This window comes from Dama dama, chromosome 1 (assembly GCF_033118175.1).
Source record: "Dama dama isolate Ldn47 chromosome 1, ASM3311817v1, whole genome shotgun sequence".
In the NCBI taxonomy this organism is placed as follows: domain Eukaryota; kingdom Metazoa; phylum Chordata; class Mammalia; order Artiodactyla; family Cervidae; genus Dama; species Dama dama.
Genome location: NC_083681.1, coordinates 36560299 through 36572545, shown reverse-complemented (window position 1 = coordinate 36572545; position 12247 = coordinate 36560299). Strand labels below are relative to the sequence as shown.

General features: G+C 35.5%; 1 protein-coding gene and 1 pseudogene across 12 annotated transcripts in view; both read right to left on the bottom strand.

Annotated features, from left to right (window-relative positions):
- Positions 1–12247, bottom strand: part of SOX6 (SRY-box transcription factor 6) — a 685495-nt gene that overhangs the window by 485844 nt on the left and 187404 nt on the right. The window lies entirely within an intron of this gene.
- LOC133059535 (small ribosomal subunit protein eS6-like) lies at positions 3071–3923 on the bottom strand (annotated as a pseudogene).

Here is a 12247-nt window from a genome sequence, read left to right as displayed (position 1 = left end):
TAGGCAAAACACTCTCCGACATAAATCACAGCAAGGTCTTCTGTGACCCACCTCCCAGAATATTGGAAATAAAAGCAAAACTAAACAAATGGGACCTAATGAAACTTAAAAGCTTTTGCACAACGAAGGAAACTATAAGTAAGGTGAAAAGACAGCCCTCAGATTGGGAGAAAATAATAGCAAATGAAGAAACAGACAAAGGATTAATCTCAAAAATATACAAGCAACTCCTGCAGCTCAATTCCAGAAAAATAAATGGCCCAGTCAAAAAATGGGCCGAAGAACTAAACAGACATTTCTCCAAAGAAGACATACAGATGGCTAACAAACACATGAAAAGATGCTCAACATCACTCATTATCAGAGAAATGCAAATCAAAACCACAATGAGACACCATTATACGCCAGTCAGGATGGCTGCTATCCAAAAGTCTACAAGCAATAAATGCTGGAGAGGGTGTGGAGAAAAGGGAACCCTCTTACACTGTTGGTGGGAATGCAAACTAGTACAGCCACTATGGAAAACAGTGTGGAGATTTCTTAAAAAACTGGAAATAGAACTGCCATGTGACCCAGCAATCCCACTTCTGGGCATACACACTGAGGAAACCAGATCTGAAAGAGACACGTGCACCCCAATGTTCATTGCAGCACTGTTTATAATAGCCAGGACATGGAAGCAACCTAGATGCCCATCAGCAGATGAATGGATAAGGAATCTGTGGTACATATACACCATGGAATATTACTCAGCCATTAAAAAGAATTCATTTGAATCAGTTCTAATGAGATGGATGAAACTGGAGCCCATTATACAGAGTGAAGTAAGCCAGAAAGATAAAGAACATTACAGCATACTAACACATATATATGGAATTTAGAAAGATGGTAATGATAACCCTATATGCAAAACAGTAAAAGAGACACAGAAGTACAGAACAGACTTTTGAACTCTGTGGGAGAAGGTGAGGGTGGGATGTTTCTAAAGAATAGCATGTATATTATCTATAGTGAAACAGATCACCAGCCCAGGTGGGATGCATGAGACAAGTGCTCGGGCCTGGTGCACTGGGAAGACCCAGAGGAATCGGGTGGAGAGGGAGGTGGGAGGGGGGATCAGGATGGGGAATACATGTAACTCCATGGCTGATTCATGTCAATGTATGACAAAACCCACTGAAATGTTGTGAAGTGATTAGCCTCCAACTAATAAAAAAAAAAAAAAAATTACTTAAATTCCTAGTATTTTACTTGACCAACTAGGCATCAGATTTCATGTAAAGTATTCATCATAGACAGCTCCCAATTTCCTACAGTCTACTGAATTATATAAAGGATTATAATCTTTTTATTAAAAATATTAATGGTTCTACCCAGTTAGGCATTATCAAACATTTCCTACATTCTAGAGACCATTAAGCTCTCTATAAGAAATATGATGTGAGATCATAAAACATGGAGGCAAAATAAAACCATATTATATTTAGAAAAAAGGAAATAGTGCTACTTAGGGATTTTCCCTAAAAGTTCCCTTAGCAAAATTATTACCAAATCTTATTAATAATACTTTCTCTGTATTCAATTGGCACTCATTTCTTGAGTTGACATCAGTTTCATGTCATCTCTTTCACTTTCCATCCCTCCACTCCGAGCAGGTCACAAATATAGTTAACTTCAGTTGATTGGTAAAGATGAATAACAATATTTAATTAGCACCACACCATTTATGATAAATATTCAGTCCCCACCCAGTGACTTAGGAACAATGAAAAGACAACTGCAGTATTTTTAAAGTTCTTTAAAAGTTCAGAACTCCAGTTATGAACTCAAAACCATATGCCAAGTTAATTATATCAAAAGTAGATTTATGGAATTTTCTCTAAGTTAAAGGATTCAAAAGTAATTTATAAATCAAACTGAAATAATATACAAATTAGCTGTTTACATGCTGTTACTCTGAAGAGATTTTCAATTTAAAACTAATTGAAAAGTTCAGTTTTTAATATCAGAACTACTTTAGAGGTACTTGGTGATACAATCAGAAATCCAGTTTTACTCTTGTCTCTATCTTTTTTTAAAATCTCAGGTTTTTATCAAGTTATTTTTCTAGGGCAGTGGTTCTCAATATAGACAGTAATTAGAATATTATCTAGAATTTGTTAAATGAAAATCCCTGGGCTTCTAGAGTTTGGGGGGAGGGGAGGGGATCAAACTTGGCATTGTTAATTTAGTTAGTTAATTCGGTTAATGGTGCTCAGGTCATACTTGGAGAAATACTGATCAAGAAAAAAAAGTCTCAGTAGTAGCTATTTTCTACCAATCCTTAACAAACTACTCTTCTCTCATGAATTCCAGACCCAAGTACATTTCATTTTACATCCATAATTCAAATATTAAATATCTGAAATAATTCAAATATTAAAACCATTTATTCAACAGTAAAATGTGAGGGCCTGCCATATGGCCAGCTGTCCTCTAATATTACAAGGTTTTTAAGATTACATGATTTCAGCTTCAGGATTCAAAATTGACATGTCAAGGCTTTTAAAAATAATCATTCCCTCTCTATATAAACCTTTTTGAGCCAGGTTGATCAGTCAAAGCTAGACAAATCAAAATTTTCAGGCTAGCAGTACTCATTTCATTTGAAATGAGAGGTGATATTTTTGCCCTGAAAATGTTAACAATAGCAAATAGTTTTTTTTAATTAACAAAAGAAATCCACTCGTTGTTCCATTCTGTTTGCCCTACTGAAGAAAAATAAGCCCTTCAATCTTCAAGACATTTTTTTAAAAGTGTGAACATTGATTATATCAACTGTTAAAATATTGAACAATAAATATAACTGTGAATATATGATATGTAAGATATCATGAAAGAATGTTTTGATACAGGATGAACTCTAGAACTTATGGTATATTAAAAGACTTTATTAGGTCAGCCTGACTTGGAACATGACTTAATAAAAATGAAATGAACTTTCAACTATCAGTCAATGAATCCTCCACTTGCCACTTCTAGTTAAATTTTGGGCCATTGCTATATAAGTTCTTTTTTTTTTTTTTTTTTTTTTTTTGATGTCTGATCTTATTTATTTGTTACTCTTAGAACATCTCATTTTTGACTGGACTCAGACTTAGAAGTAGAAGCTCTCAGAGAGGACAGCCTCCGTCTCTTGGCAATCTGTTCCTGCCGTTTTTCTTTGGCCTCCTTCATTCTCTTGGCCAAAAGTTTAGCATATTCTGCAGCCTCTTCTTTGTTTTTCTTAGTACGCTGTTTCTTCAGAGCAATACGCCGGCATTTGTGTTGCAGAACTCGTGGAGTCACGAGACGCTGAATCTTGGGTGCTTTAGTCCTAGGTTTCTTACCTTCTTTGTTTAGGGGCTTTCGCACAACATACTGGCGGACGTCATCTTCTTCAGAGAGATTGAAAAGTTTGCGGATTCTGCTAGCTCTTTTGGGACCCAGGCGACGAGGCACTGTAGTTATCAGTGAGTCCAGGAATATCCTTCTCCCCTTTTTTCACGATGACCAAGTTGAGAACACTCAGATTGGCATCCACAATGCAACCCCGTACAGATTTGCGCTTTCTCTCTCCAGTCCTCCTTGGTCTGTAACAGGAATGCCCCTTACTCAGTAGCAGGCGAACTCGGCCATGGGTCAAGACACCCTGCTTCATGGGGAAACCCTGCTTATCGTTCCCGCCACTGATTCGGACCACATAACCCTTCCATTCTTCACCCAGAGCGTCAGCAGCAACTTCTGTGGCCATACGCTTCTCGTAGAAGGTACGAAGTTTTCGTTCATCGTCCACTTCAATGAGCTTCTGGCAGCCAGTGGCCGGGAAAGAGATGTTCAGCTTCATTCTGAAGTGGCCGACAGCCTCCGAGGCGCCACGAAAAAGAGACCCCTATAAGTTCTATAAATAACATCTATCCAGTTTAATTATTTTATTCTTGTTTGTTTGTTTTTTCTATATTCTTGTTTCTTTAATTTTTGGTTTCTTGCTATGTGCTATTTAACCCATCTCCTAACCTCAGATGATTTAAGAAAAGTCATTTTGCTTAGCCAAATTAATAAATTTATGCTGCTTATTCCCTATTTGGAGTGAACATCAAATAATTGAGCAATATGATCAGGATGGAAAATGTTGAACTTGTGTAACAGTAATAGAATATTTTGAAAAGGATAAAGTTTATAAGCTATTAAAAGTGCCTTGAATAGATGCTATGGCTAATGTTCAACTGTAAACTAAAATTTAATAAGTCCCAATCACCTACAGAATAGTTCAAACTCCTTAATATGACACAAAATCAAGATTTTCACCATATATGTCCTTCCAGTCTAAGGACCTACCACTTCCCCCTCAAAATTTAATAACTTATTTGATGATTTCCATTGCCAGGCACTATTGCCAGGCAATTTGTGTGGTAACATTATAAATAAATACTATTATTTATATTTTAAAGTGGCAAACTGAGGCTTAACATTTGACCCATGTTCATAAAAGTCACATATAATGTAGCCAAGATCAAATTCTGTTCTGTTTGACTCAAGTACAATGCCTGCTATTAGTCACTGGAATTTAGTACACCCCCTTCATATTCCCTCATTGCAGCCATAATAAACTAAATAATAAGTCTTCACATATGTCATGACCGTCCTGCTTCTGGAAATGTCCTTTTTAAATCTTAACCCCCTAGATTGATTCAACATTCAAAAATAATTATTAAAATGTTCAGTTTTTGTCTAGCATTGTTATAGGCACAAGAAATAGAATAGTAAGCAAGACAAAGATTCAGCCATTATGGCGCATACTTTCTCTGAACTCCTACTTTTCTGTCAATACCTGACCATAAGTCATTTTTTTGATAAAAAATTTCTTTTTCATTTCTTCTTTTAAAATTAATTTCTTCTTCTGCTTGTTCATAGCACTTAATATGAACTTTATCATTGCTTATTACATTGTACTATAATTATTTATGTAACTATCTCATCTCCCACTCTAACCTATGAAGCTTTTTGACATAAAGAACTCTTTCCTATTTAGATATGTATTCCTAGCCTTTAGCAGAAAACTTGCTTTAAAAGCAGGTATTCAAGAAGTATTTTGTGAGTGAGTGGATTAATAGAACACTACATCAAATATTTGCCTGAGGTGCCAGACTATATCTATATATAGTCTATATAAATTAAACATTAAAAATACTTGAAAGAAAAGTACTGTAGTTTAATGTACAAAAATTAGTCACAGAAAATGTGGTAGTCACAAATATTTAAAGTTACATTTACACCTTACCTGTGTGCTTTTTAGTGTTCTGGTTACATTAGAAATTGTATTAAACATTAGACTGTAACAATCTAACTTACATTTTTAACCACCTGTCATAAGTGGGTAACTATTATACAGCTTCACCTTCCAATATGTAAGGTAAATAATAATATTCATCATAGTTGAAACAGTTATTAATTAAGAATTCATCTAAAAAAAAAGAATTCATCTGCACAGCTAATGAAATTACAAATATTCTCCAGTGTTCTATTGTGATAGGAAAAAAACCCAACTGATAAAAAAATAGACATATGGACTTGGGACTTCCCTGGTGGCTAAGACAGTGAAGAGTCTGCTCGCAATGCCGGAGACCCAGGTTCAATCCCTGGGTTGAGAAGATCCCCAGAGAAGGAAATGGCAACCCACTCCAGTATTCTGGCCTGGAAAATCCCACGGATGGAGGAGCCTGGCAGGCTACAGCCCATGGGGTCACAAAGAGTCAGGTACAACTGAATAACTCACATTTTTTCAAAGACATATGAATACCAATAATCGTGCATTAGTACAAATAATTTGCATAAATATTTATTTCTGTTAAAATCACATGATTTTAAATGCAGTCAAATTTAATTTCTTCTGAAGAGGGTTATGGTTTTAAGAACTGAGAAGTTAAACTTGGAAAAAACACTTTACACTTTAATCGCTTGCTTTTATAGAGTTCATAAATTTTAAATTATTTTTAAATTGTCTTCCTGTAACAATATACACATAAAACACCAACTTGTATGCTAACAGCCAAAGCAGTAAACCTGTATGCAAGTTTTTGTTTAAAAATATGAACTATGTAATAATACAGTCTATAAGTTGTAGCAGCACAGAATTTTAGATCTAGAAGAACCCAAACAGGAAATTTTTCAACACCTTCATTTTAAAGATGAAGAAATTTGGTGTTGAAAAGGTGAGATAATGAGCATTTTTGTTAGCCTTTTAATTGTCAGTGAGTCCATCCCACCCCCGACTATCAGAAAAAAAAAAAGAAAAAAAACTTCTAAAACATTTGTCATCGTTCTCTCCCCTCCCACCTCAATAAAATAATTCAGTCATCAGACTAGTTCAAGATCTATTGATTTTCAGCTTCTGTTATTACTAAAAAAGCCAAAGGGACACAATAAGAAAGAGAATTATAAAATATTTAAAATAACTAGAAAAACAAGAGTTAATAACCAACCTCTGGATCATGAAAATAACCACTTATCATATTAGATCTAAATTCAAATACACTATTTTTGTCTTTCTATTCTGATTTTACCATTCCCCAGTTTTAAGGCTTCAATCAGCCAGTCAAAATTATATTGTACACTTAATACATGCAAGCACTTCCCTAGACATTACAGGTGACCGAAGATATAAGAAATAATCCCACTCCTTAAGTCATTTTCAGTAAATGACCCCAAATCCTCTCTCTAAGTCTTACATAACTTTCCTGTATAAAACGTGTGTGTACATTTGCTCAGGCACGTCCAACTCTTTGTGGTCCCAGGGACTATAGCCCGCCATGCTCCTCTGTCCATGAAATTTGCTTTTTTAAAATTTATTTATTTTTAATTGGAGGATAATTACTTTACAATATTGTGTTGGTTTCTGCCATACCTCAACATGAATCAGTGATAGGTATCCATATATCCCCTCCCTCATGAACCTCCTCCCACCCCATCCCACCCTCTAGGTTGTCACAGAGCATTGGATTTGAGCTCCGTGTGTCAGACAGCAAATTCCTATTGGCTATCTAATTTTACATACAGTAATGTATATATTTCAATGCTACTCTCTGAATTCATCCCACTCTCCCCTTTCACCATTGTGTCCACAGTCGTCTGTTCTTTATATCTGTGTCTCCTTTGCTGCCATGTAAATAGGTTCATCAGTACCATCTTTCTAAATTCTGTATATATGTGTTCAGTTCAGTTCAGTCACTCAATTGTGTCTGACTCTTTGTGACCTCATGGACTACAGCATGCCAGGCTTCCTTGTCCATCACCAACTCACAGAGCTTGCTCAAACTCATGTCCATTGAGTGGGTGATACTATCCAACCATCTCATCCTCTGTCATCCCCTTCTTCTCCTGTCTTCAATCTTTCCCAGCATCAGGGTCTTTTCCATTGAGTCAGTTTTTTGCATCAAATGGCCAAAATATTGGAGCTTCAGCTTCAGCATCAGTCTTTTCAATTAATATTCAGGAGTGATTTCCTTTAGGATTGGCTGGTTTGATCTCCTGACAGTCCAAGTCCATATATATGTGTTAACATACGATCTTTGTTTTTCTATCTGATTTACTTTACTCTGTATAATAGGCTCTATGTTCATCCACCTCATTAGAACTGACTCAAACATGTTCCTTTTTATAGCTGAGTAATACTCCACTGTATATATGCAATACAACTTCTTTATCCATTCATCTGTTGATGGACATCTAGGTTGCTTCCATGTCCTAGCTGTTGTAAACAGTGATGTGATGAACACTGGGGTGCATGTGTCTTTTTCAATTATGGTTTCCTCAGGGTATATGCCCAGTAGTGGGATTGCTGGGTCACATGGTAGTTTTATTCCTAGTTTTTAAGAAATCACCATACTATTCTCCACAATGGCTATATTAATTTACACTCTCATCAACAGTGCAAGAGAGTTCTCTTTTCTCCACACCCTCTCCAGTATTTATTGTTTATATATTTTTTGATGGCCATTCTGACTGGTGTAAAAGGATATGTCATTGTAGTTTTGATTTCTATTTCTCTAATAATTCTCTAATAATAATATTGAACATCTTTTCATGTGTTTATTAGCCATCTGTATGTCTTTTATGGAGAAATGTCTGTTTAGGTCTTCTGCCCACTTTTTGATTGGGTTGTTTGCTTTTCTGGTATTGAGCTTCATGAGTTGTTTGTATATTTTAGAGATTAATCCTTTGTCAGTTGTTTCATTTGCTACTATTTTCTCCCATTGTGAGGGTTGTCTTTTCACCTTGTTTATAGTTTCCTTCACTGTGCAAAAGTTTTTAAGTTTAATTACGTCCCATTTGTTTATTTTTGTTTTTATTTCCATTACTCTAGGAGGTGGGTCAGAGAGAATCTTACTGTGATTTATGTCAAAGAGTGATCTGCCTATGTTTTCCTCTAAGAGTTTTGTAGTTTCTGGTCTTACATTTAGGTCTTTAATCCATTTTGAGCTTATTTTTGTGTATGGTGTCAGGAAATACTCTAATTTAATTCTCTTACAAACATTTGTCCAGTTTTCCCAGAACCACTTACTGAAGAGATTGTATTTTCTCCATTGTATAGTCTTGCCTCCTTTGTCAAAGGTAAGATGTCTATAGGTTCGTAGATTTATCTCTGGGCTTTCTACCTTGCTCATTGGTCTGTATTTCTATTTTTGTACCAGTACCACACTGTCTTGATGATTCTAACTTTGTAGTATAGTCTGAAGTCAGGATGGTTGATCCCTCCAACTCCATTCTTCTTTCTCAAGATTGCTTTGGATATTGGGTATCTTTTGTGTTTCCATAGAAATTGAAAAACTATTTGTTCTAGTTCTGTGAAAAATACCTTTGGTAGTTTGATAGGGATTGCATTGAATTTATAGATTGCTTTGGGTAGTATAGCCATTTTCACAATATTGATTCTTCCAATCAAAGAACATGACATATCTCTCCATATGTTTGTGTCATCTTTGATTTCTTTTATCAATGTTTTATAGATATCTGCATACAAGTCTTTTGTCTCTTTAGATAGATTTATTCCTAAGTACTTTATTCTTTTTTTGCATGGTGAATGGGATTGTTTCCTTAATTTCTCTTTCTGATTTTTCATTGTTAGTGTATAAGAATGCTAGTGATTTCTATGTATTAATTTTATATCTTGTGACTTTACTATATTCATTGATTAGCTCTAGTAATCTTCTGGTGGCATCCTTAGGGTTTTCTATGTACAGTATCATGTCATCTGCAAACAGTGAGAGTTTTACTTCATCTTTTCCAACCTGGATTCCTTTTCTTTTTCTCTGCTTGCTGTGGCTAGGACATCCAAAACTATGTTGAATAACAGTGGTGAGAGTGGGCAGCCTTGTCTTGTTCTGATTTTAGAGGAAATGCTTTCAGTTTTTCACCACTAGAATAATGTTTGCTGCAAGTTTGTTGGATATGGCCTTTATTATGCTGAGGTATGTTCCTTCTATGCCTACTTTCTGGAGAGTTTTTATCATAAATAGGTGTTGAATTTTGCCAGAAGCTTTCTCTGCATCTGAGATTATCATATGGTTTTTATCTTTCAATTTTTTAATATGGTGTATCACATTGATTGATTTCCATATACTGAAGAATCTTTGCATCTCTGGGATAAAGCCCACTTGTCATGATATATGATTTTTAATGTGTTTTTGCATTCTGTTTGGTAGAATTTTGTTTAGGATTTTTGCCTCTATGTTCATCAGTGAATTTGGCCTGTTATTTTCATTTTTTGTGGCATCTTTATCTGGGTTTGGTATCAGGGTGATGGTGGCCTCGTAGAATGAGTTTGGGAATTTCCATGGAATTCTCCAGGCAAGAATACTAGAGTAGGTTGCCATTTCCTACTCCAGGGGATCTTCCCAACCCAAAGATCAAACCTGTGCCTCTTGCATCTCTGGTACTGGTAGGCAGATTCTTTACCATTAGCACCATCTCTTCTCTTAAAAACAATACCCTACCCTACTCCTATATTTCTGCATGTCCATAACTCTCATCATACCTGACTTCCCACCTAAAATGTTTCTTTATCCCTTATAAAAAACTTACCAAGACTTCATAGCCCATATCAAATTCAATCTATCCCTAAAGTTTCCTTTGCTGTCATTTTTGGCATTTATCATACACTGGCTTCCATTCTAATTCACATACTGACCTTAGTTTCCAGTCAGATTATAGTCTCCTTGACACAGGCAAAATGTATACTTCTCTGTAAACCTAGAAGTGCTCCCCATCTTTTATACTCCATAGCACACAGATAAAATATTAATATATGTATGATATACTGGAGGAAACTCTGAAAGATGACAAAGCTAGAGGTCCTTGGCCCATGGCTCCAGTCATCCCAAACTCTGTTGACACCCTTGAAAGGTGTCAGGAATAAGGGATAAAGACCTTGAAACGTTTGTAACCCAAAGCACAAACTCTGCTGTACAGTACACTAGTTGGGAAGCTGTGCCTGACCATATTTATAGTGGTTCTAGGCCACTGAAGGTATTCAACAAATACTTTCTGAATTAACATAATAATAGAACATGTAACACATTGCTTGCATGGGGAGATAACATGAGCAAAATAGGTGGCAGGTTTCAACTAGACACAGAATGACAAATGTTAATTTGATATACGAAAGACTCCAACATATCAATGCTTCATTTGCAAAATTAGTGAACAAATCATACTATAGTAGGAGAAATGTATTTTAAAAGTACCTCAGAGATATATCAAGTTTAAAAGATAAAGTAATCCAGGTGGCTCAGTGGTAAAGAATCTGCCTGGCAACACAGGAGGTGCAGGTTCCACCCCTAGGTCAGAAGATTTCCTGGAGAAGGAAATAGAACCCTCTCCAGTATTCTTGCCTGGGAAATCCTATGGACAGAGGAGCCTGGTGGGCTGTAGGCCATGGGGGTCACACAAGAGTCGGGCATGACTCAGCAACTAAAAAACAAAAATCCATAAATAGCTTCTATTGGGTTGAACTGTGACTCCCCCCAAAAGACAGGAATTCCTAAACCTCAGTATCTCAGAATGCAATTTTAGTTGAACACAGTTACAGATAAAAATTAGTTAAATGAAGCTGAAGTCCAGTCTGGAGTAGAGATATTATTGGTTTCCTTGTAAGTAGAGAGCCATATGAAGACACAGAGACACAGGGAGAATACCAAAGGATGATAAAGGCAGAAATTGTGGCCACCTTTAGCAACTTGTGTAGTCTAGGGTCTAGGCTAGAAGAACCAAGTCTTTTCTCCTCAGTGTCTGGCCCACTTTTTCCATCAGGTCAGTATAAGAAAAAGCTAAAACAGAAAAATACTAAGTATGTTCCTTATTGTACACAATCTAAATCAGACAGTAATTTAGATAACTAAATCTAACTAGGTTAGATTGATGTAAATTGATTGACGAAAAGAATAAAATTCTTTATAGCAGCTGAATGGTCAGCAAAAATACATGGATGTTAGTTCTGTTTATCATAATAATTATTTACTACCATTCCAATTTCTCCTACTTAAGTTAAAATTTAAAGAGAATGTAATAAAGAGATACAGAAACAGATAAACAGAGAGTCTTGATTACAGCCACTCCAAACACAATTTTACTTCTTTTATTTAAGTTTAATTGTATTTCCACCTTCTATTTTAAGTAGGATCTCATGCATTCATTTTTCTTGTAACAATAAATGTCCAATATAAGATGGTATTTATTAACTGCTCACTGAAACAAAGGAATTGTATTAAGGCTTACACAAATGATTGATCCTGATTAGGGAAATGTATATAATAGCTAGTTTTAGAATAAAGATTACAGATAAAGGACTAAGTATCAAAAAGCTCTTTTTGTTATTCCTCCAAAAAATACTATACAGAACCTCTATGAATAAGTCCAAATCATCTAAAATGAATAAGTCACACACCTTGCATAGCCAATAATGCCCAAAAAATGGCTTTAATCCTTTATCTCCCCAAATATAGCTACTTCCTTCCAGGCAGAGTTCAGAATTTGAAACTACTATTTCATAAATTTTATTCACAAACTGACTTTTCATGGTCTCATTCCCCATATTATAATTGAATTTTCACAACTGAAATTTACAGCAGGGCAACAGAGTGTATTGTAGTCTTTTCACAGCAAGATCATCCCAATAATTCCTACTCTGTGCAATTTCAGTTAAAGCTGCTAACGATAGACTATAATTAACATT